The sequence below is a fragment of the Neoarius graeffei genome, chromosome 2 (assembly GCF_027579695.1).
Source record: "Neoarius graeffei isolate fNeoGra1 chromosome 2, fNeoGra1.pri, whole genome shotgun sequence".
NCBI lineage: Eukaryota > Metazoa > Chordata > Actinopteri > Siluriformes > Ariidae > Neoarius > Neoarius graeffei.
Genome location: NC_083570.1, coordinates 86,456,109 through 86,463,844, shown reverse-complemented (window position 1 = coordinate 86,463,844; position 7,736 = coordinate 86,456,109).

Genomic DNA, 7,736 nt, shown 5'->3' with positions numbered 1-7,736 from the left:
GGATGGATGATGTTCTTTATTTTGTCCTTATGGCATGCAAATCTGTACACAGTAGTGAGAGGCTTATGTATTAGTCAACTGTTTACTGAAAGAAATCAATGATATTGACATCTTGTTCAAGGTTATTCAGGAGTAATGATGTATCTGGGTTTGAACCTTGCAGCTGACTGGGGCCTTACTGTGTCTGTGTGGGTTTCTTCCTCTTCTCTTCAGCCGTCCATTGTTTTGATGATGACTAGTTGTTAGGTGATGCAGGAACACATGTGGGCCATGAGACCTACCTTTGATCGGCACAGCCTCTGGCAACTGGGGCAGATGAAGTCTGAATTAGTCGCAACGGTATGCCGTCTCTCATGAGCCCGGATGTAGTCTTTTCCAGGGCTTAATTTGAGCCGGAACATGACGGAACAAGATCCGGAATCTCCGTCGTCGGATCCGGCAGCTATTTTCATTTAATTCGGTGTTCCGGCAGCTATTTAAATGGATCAGATCACCTCCGTGACCATCACAAAGGAAAAAAAATCTCATCTCATCTCATCTCATTATCTCTAGCCGCTTTATCCTTCTACAGGGTTGCAGGCAAGCTGGAGCCTATCCCAGCTGACTACGGGCGCAAGGCGGGGTACACCCTGGACAAGTCGCCAGGTCATCACAGGGCTGACACATAGACACAGACAACCATTCACACTCACATTCACACCTACGGTCAATTTAGAGTCACCAGTTAACCTAACCTGCATGTCTTTGGACTGTGGGGGAAACCGGAGCACCCGGAGGAAACCCACGCGGACACGGGGAGAACATGCAAACTCCGCACAGAAAGGCCCTCGCCGGCCATGGGGCTCGAACCCAGAACCTTCTTGCTGTGAGGCGACAGTGCTAACCACTACACCACCGTGCCGCCCGGAAAAAAAAATCAAACAATAAATTAAATAAATAAGTAAATAAACATTTGTTTAGTGTTCGGTTTTTATTTTGATATCCGTTGTTGATTTCTCTCCTATGACATCCACAAAATCTATGCGAAAGGGGAAGGGGGGGGGCATGGGGTGTATACTTCCGCTCAATAGAACACCGGGTTTTTTGTAGCCGTTAGCTTGCGCTGTGGAAAAATTGGCAAAAAAACAAGAAAGCTTACTAAAATTTTTCAAAGTCCCAGGACAGCTGGATCCTAAACGTTGCCCTGCCCTCTACAGACATTTTACACAGGCAGCGCAGGATCCCACCCAAGATGGAGCAACCTGAGACAGCTACAATGGGCTGGCAAAGCGCTGGTGCATCCTGAACCTGCAGACCACCTGCGAACAATCCCAGTTACATAACAAATCCTTGACTATGTGAAGGGGGTAGGCGGATCGCTGCCCTGAAAAAAAAAAGTTACATGTCAACTCGTTATTACTTAAGAAAATAATTAACTGTGTTACTTGAAAATGAAAAAGAAAAAATGGTTCACGTCACTTTTTGGCGGCACGGTGGTGTAGTGGTTAGTGCTGTCGCCTCACAGCAAGAAGGTCCGGGTTCAAGCCCCGTGGCCGGCGAGGGCCTTTCTGTGCGGAGTTTGCATGTTCTCCCCGTGTCCGCGTGGGTTTCCTCTGGGTGCTCCGGTTTCCCCCACAGTCCAAAGACATGCAGGTTAGGTTAACTGGTGACTCTAAATTGACCGTAGGTGTGAATGTGAGTGTGAATGGTTGTCTGTGTCTATGTGTCAGCCCTGTGATGACCTGGCGACTTGTCCAGGGTGTACCCTGCCTTTCGCCCGTAGTCAGCTGGGATAGGCTCCAGCTTGCCTGCGACCCTGTAGAACAGGATAAAGCGGCTAGAGATAATGAGATGAGACGTCACTTTTTAAAAACCCGTTATTACTTACCTATTACTTGAATCGATTGCACTTATGGCTGCTACTTGAATCCTTGGAATATAGTAAAACTTGAATCCTTGAAATGAATTCTCCAACTTGTTTTGTAAACCCTTTATTTCTTAACTATTACTTGAATTGATTGCACTTATGTTTGCTGGCACTGCTTTTAAACTTGAAATATGCTTGAAATCCTAGGCTATGCTTTTAAATACCCTACTTAAATCCTTAAAATGAGTCATTTAACTCATGTCTTGTGTGATCTGATCTCCAATGGTGAAATAAACCGGTTGTGATATGAGTACAGTCTGTTATTTTAGAAGATAAATTTAATATATAATTTAATATATAGCCTAATAAAAATAATATTTTATAACATATCACGACATCTTACTGTCTGTAACTGTTCGTCACTAAAGCGTTTTCTAAGATCATAATGTCTGATATTATTTTATTTATTTATTTATTTTTGCCAAGCGGGGCCACTGCCACGCTTGGCAAAAAAAAAAAAAAGCGGGGCCACTGCCCTTCGACGACCTGATCCTCGGACACAGCGGCTGGCTGTTGGGACATGGAATGTCATTTCGCTGGGGGGGAAAGAGCCTGAGCTTGTGCGGGAGGTTGAGAGGTACCGGCTAGAGATAGTCGGGCTCACCTCCACGCACAGCTTGGACTCTGGAACCCAGCTCCTTGAGAGGGGCTGGACTCTCCACTTCTCTGGAGTCGCCCGTGGTGAGCGGCGGCGGGCTGGTGTGGGCTTGCTTATAGTTCCCCAGCTCAGCCGCCATGTGTTGGAGTTTACCCCAGTGAACGAGAGGGTCGCCTCTCTGCGCCTTCGGATTGGGGAGAGGGCTCTTGCTGTTGTTTGTGCCTACGGCCCAAATAGCAGTATAGAGTATCCAGCCTTCTTGGAGTCCCTGGGAGAGGTACTGAGGGGTGCTCAGACTGGGGACTCCCTTGTGCTACTTGGGGACTTCAATGCTCACGTGGGCGACGACAGTGACACCTGGAGGGGCATGGTTGGGAGGAACGGCCTCCCCGATCTGAACCCGAGTGGTGTTTTGTTATTGGACTTCTGTGCTAGTCACGGTTTGTCCATAACGAACACCATGTTCGAGCATAGGGGTGTCCATAAGTGCACGTGGCACCAGGACACCTTAGGTCGGAGATCGATGATAGACTTTGTAGTCGTTTCATCTGATCTCCGGCCCTATGTCTTGGACACTCGGGTGAAGAGAGGGGCTGAGCTGTCAACTGATCACCACCTGGTGGTGAGTTGGATCCGCTGGCGGAGGAGGAAGCTGGACAGACCTGGCAGGCCCAAACGTATGGTATGGGAACGTCTGCTGGGAACGTCTGGCCGAGCACTCTGTTGGGGAGGTCTTTAACTCCCACCTCCGGGAGAGCTTTTCCCAGCTTCTGAGGGAGGCGGGGGACATTGAGTCTGAGTGGACCATGTTCTCTACCTCCATTGTGGACGCAGCTGTTTGGAGCTGTGGCCGCAAGGTCTCCGGTGCCTGTCGTGGCGGCAATCCCTGAACCCGGTGGTGGACACCAGAAGTAAGGGATGCCATCAAGCTGAAGAAGGAGTCCTATCGGGCCATGTTGACCTCCAGGACTCCTGAGGCAGCTGACGGGTATCAGCAGGCCAGGCGTGCTGCAGCTCGGGCAGTTGGGAGGCAAAAACTCGGAACTGGGAGGAGTTCGGGGAGGCCATGGAGAAGGACTATCGGTCGGCCTCGAAGAAATTCTGGCAAACCGTCCGGCGCCTCAGGAGGGGGAAGCAGTACTCTGCCAACACTGTTTACAGTGCGGGTGGGGAGCTGTTGACCTCGACTGGGGACATTGTCGGGCGGTGGAAGGAATACTTTGAGGATCTCCTCAATCCCACCGTCATGTCTTCCACTGAGGAGACTGAGGCTGATGACTCAGAGGTGGACTCGTCCATTACACAAGCCGAAGTCACTGAGGTGGTTTGCAAGCTCCTCGGTGGCAAGGCACCGGGGGTGGATGAGATCCGCCCTGAGTATCTCAAGTCTCTGGATGTTGTGGGGCTGTCTTGGTTGACACGCCTCTGCAACATCGCGTGGCGGTCGGGGACAGTGCCTCTGGAGTGGCAGACTGGGGTGGTGGTCCCTCTTTTTAAGAAAGGGGACCGGAGAGTGTTCTCCAATTATAGGGGAATCACACTTCTCAGCCTCCCAGGGAAGGTTTACTCCAGCATACTGGAGAGGAGAATTCAACCAATAGTCGAACCTCGGATCCAGGAGGAACAATGCAGTTTTCGTCCTGGTCGCGGAACACTGGACCAGTTCTATACCCTTCACAGGGTGCTCGAGGGTTCATGGGAGTTTGCCCAACCAGTCCACATGTGCTTTGTGGATCTGGAGAAGGCATTCGACCGTGTCCCCCGTGGTATTCTGTGGGGGGTGCTTCGGGAATATGGGGTTCGGGGCTCTTTGCTAAGGGCTGTCCGGTCCCTGTACGAACGGAGCAGGAGTCTGGTTCGCATTGCCGGCAGTAAGTCAGACCTGTTCCCAGTGCATGTTGGACTCCGGCAGGGCTGCCCTTTGTCACCGGTTCTGTTCATAATTTTTATGGACAGAATTTCTAGGCGCAGCCAAGGGCCGGAAGGAATCCTGTTTGGGAACCACAGGATTTCATCTCTGCTTTTTGCGGATGATGTTGTCCTGTTGGCTTCTTCAAACCAGGACCTTCAGCATGCACTGGGGTGGTTTGCAGTCGAGTGTGAAGCGTCTGGGATGAGAATCAGCACCTCCAAGTCCGAGGCCATGGTTCTCGACCGGAAAAGGGTGGCTTGTCCTCTCCATGTTGGTGGAGAAGTCCTGCCTCAAGTGGAGGAGTTTAAGTATCTCGGGATCTTGTTCACGAGTGAGGGAAGGATGGAGCGCAAGATCGACAGGCGGATTGGTGCAGCCTCCACAGTGATGCGGTCGCTTTACCGGCCCGTCATGGTGAAGAAGGAGCTGAGCCAAAAGGCGAAGCTCTCAATTTACCGGTCGATCTACGTTCTGACTCTCACCTATGGTCATGAGCTTTGGGTAATGACTGAAAGAACAAGATCGCGGATACAAGCGGCCGAAATGAGTTTCCTTCACAGGGTGGCTGGGCGCTCCCTTAGAGATAGGGTGAGAAGCACAGTCACTCGGGAGGAGCTCAGAGTAGAGCCGCTGCTCCTCCACATTGAGAGGAATCAGCTGAGGTGGCTCAGGCATCTTTTTCAGATGCCTCCTGGACGCCTCCCTGGGAAGGTGTTCCAGGCATGTCCCCCCGGGGGGAGGCCCCGGGGAAGACCCAGGACACGCTGGAGGGACTATGTCTCTCGGCTGGCCTGGGAACGCCTCGGTGTTCTTCCCGAGGAGCTGGCCGAGGTGTCTGGGGAAAGGGAAGTTTGGGCTTCCCTGCTTAGACTGCTGCCTCCGCGACCCGGTCCCGGATAAAGCGGAAGAAGACGAGACAAGACGAGACGGGGCCACTGCCGGGTTGGTCGACACGTGGTAGGTCTATTGTTCAAATGCGTTCTATGGTCTATGGGTCTGCGTTGTGGGTGCAAGTGCCAGGACCATTTTATTTATTTACTTTCTTTATAATCTCAGTCAGATGCACAAGCAAGATTAAGTCTTTACTCTGCTGTGTTTTATTATGGCCATCAATATATTGTAACCTGTGTTTGATTTTTTAATTGTTGATCCAGTTGTTGCCTTAACACAGGGGTCTGCAATGGCTCGGGAGCCAGATGTGGCTCTTTTGGTGACTGCATCTGGCTTGCAGATTAATCAGCTCACATTGAGATCAAGAAGTACACCTCCATTTAATGAAAAAGTCAGTTAGCTGTCCGCAAAGCAAAGCCTTTTGACAAAGAACATGGCAAAAAGGGAAAAAAGGTGACTGGTAGGCTACCGTACATTTCAACAGGAATGGACAGAGGAATTCGCCTTTGTGGGGTGAGAGGGTCCTGCTTTGTGTCCAATAGGCCTATACAATGACAAGATTGCATCGATGAAATAATGAAATAAAGCTGCACTTCGAAACACACCAAGCTACATTTGCGTCAAAATATTCAGCGGGGGACAGGAGGAAGATGGCATGTCAAGAGCTTCTTCATTCATTATGAAAAAGAATATATTACACTCAAATTGTTGGTCATACGTAAAAATGCATTTTAGTTGTATTCAGCGTCACTTTTTATATATGGCTCTCACGAAAATGTATTTGAAAATATTTGGCCTTCCGGGACCTCCCACTTCACAAATTAAGCACTGGTCTTTTCTTCTTTTCTCTTCCACTGATGGTGCAACGCCATTTTCCTCGGTCAAGGGCCTGCCTTTCCCAGGTGAAGTCATCCACTCCAGCACTCTTTATGTGTCTTTTGAGGACATCCTTGTGTCTCAGTTTCTGACCTCCACATTTCCTCTTGCCAGTACTCAGTTCTCCATACAGGACTGCTTTGGGGAGTTGGTAGTCAGGCATTCGCCATACATGACCAGCCCAGCGCAGTTGAGAGGCAGTAATAAGGGCTTCGACACTGACAGTCTTGGCTCTCTTGAGCACTTCCACATCAGGAATCTTGTCCGGCCATTTGATGCCAAGAATCTGGATTAGGTGTCTCAGCTGTATACTGGTCAGTTTCTGTATGTGGTGTCTGTACAGTGTCATGCACTCTGTGGAGTACAGCAATACTGGGAGTACTGCAGTATTATACACCTTCACTCCTACAGTCATGTGGATTATGTTAAATAGCTAACCTAAACTGCTTATAGTTGTGAATGATTGTCTCTGTGTTAACCCTGAGATAGATTGGTGACTTGACCAGGGTGTAACCTGCCTCTCACCCAAACTCAGCTGGGATTGGCTGCACTGTCAGAAATAGCGATACAGTAGGAGTCAATTTCTGTCCCCCAAGGTACAGTGTCCACTAATGTACTCCCTAGGGCTCATTATTGGATCTCAAGGTAACTCATCTCATCTCATTATCTCTAGCCGCTTTATCCTTCTACAGGGTCGCAGGCAAGCTGGAGCCTATCCCAGCTGACTACGGGCGAAAGGCGGGGTACACCCTGGACAAGTCGCCAGGTCATCACAGGGCTGACACATAGACACAGACAACCATTCACACTCACATTCACACCTACGGTCAATTTAGAGTCACCAGTTAACCTAACCTGCATGTCTTTGGACTGTGGGGGAAACCGGAGCACCCGGAGGAAACCCACGCGGACACGGGGAGAACATGCAAACTCCGCACAGAAAGGCCCTCGCCGGCCCCGGGGCTCGAACCCAGGACCTTCTTGCTGTGAGGCGACAGCGCTAACCACTACACCACCGTGCCGCCCTCAAGGTAACTATGTGTACCTTTTTATGGCCAAACAGGTACATATTCCTAATCAGTATATAAAGGGTACTTTAGAGCAGTGTTTCTCAACCTCTGGGCCAGGCTCCAATTTTTTTTCAAGTTGAAGCAAATTTTTACTCAGAGTAGGGTACAATTGCTGGATTGCATCTGATGTCACATCTGCCTCATTAAGCAATGGTCACACTACAGCTCGCGATGCTTTGCAATGGATTATTGATGAAAATGAGGCATTTTGATGGCGATATGCGCGTGAGTTAAAAGTTGTGGTTACATAGCAGATGAACACTTGACTGTCACACCTTCGCACACTTGAGTCTGGCGCAGCTTGTGCAGCTGCGCGCGCTCACGGAGCACATTGTGCACACACTTGGGACCTAGTCATTATGGGAAACACCTGATACTGATTTGAGTGCAATCAGCATGCACAGATATGGACGCTGTTTTCACAGAGGCTTTGCAAAGTATCACCATTATCACGTTTGTTTCTAGCCATGTTTATAATGCTGT